The following is an 874-nucleotide window of genomic DNA, read 5'->3' on the forward strand; positions in this document are numbered from 1 at the left end:
ACTGCTAGGGCAAAAAGACATAGTTCTGTTTATGATTCAGTTGATTGAATGACCAGTATTTGTAAAGTGAAATCACACTTGTTATTCAGCAAAGAATATGCTAGGAAGTATATGGGGATAGGAATTTATTTATTTGCCTCATTTATATCCCACCTTTCTCCCCGTACATATGAATTACGATTGGACAGACGCGGCTTTATGTCCCTGCTCAGGCTTAAAGAGCACTAGGTGACCTTGAGCAGAAATCACTCACCCACTTATTTTCAGCATAATCTACCTTACAGGGTTGTTGTGTGGATAAAATGTAGGGAGAACCAGCCTACACCCCTTTGAGATTCTTGGAGGGAGTAGGCTAGAGCAAGCATTCTGTGTACATGAAGCCCCCTGATACGGCAAATACCACCCCAAAGTTGTTTTGACTCCCCAAAAATCAGAGGGGGGAGGCATGAGCCCCTCTTCCCCCTGTACTATCATACCAACCAGAACTGGGCTCCTGCTCTGCTTTTACATAGAAGTTGCCCCCACGGACTCACAGCTGCAGTACAGCTGCAAGCCCCTGTGGGCGAACTCCTGAGAAGTGTAACGTGTAGTTCTGTCAGCGAGGACATCCAGTAACCCCGGATGAACAAGATGGTCCCTCGCCAGAACAGAATGGAGTGTAGGCGAGCTCCGTTTCTCCCCCCCCCCCCAGTTTTCATCCAGCCATTCACGGGTTAATTTCAAATGTAGGTCTCTCAACGGGGAATTACCAACTGACACTTTCTGGACTGTAACCTTGTTTCCAACAGCTCTGCTGCACCTCCTTCTTTGTGTTATGCTCTGAATGTAACCGGTGTCTCATTGTATGTATCTGTCAGGCCTGCTTTCCCCAGCT

This window comes from Euleptes europaea, chromosome 8, assembly GCF_029931775.1.
Source record: "Euleptes europaea isolate rEulEur1 chromosome 8, rEulEur1.hap1, whole genome shotgun sequence".
Classification (NCBI taxonomy): Eukaryota; Metazoa; Chordata; class Lepidosauria; order Squamata; family Sphaerodactylidae; genus Euleptes; species Euleptes europaea.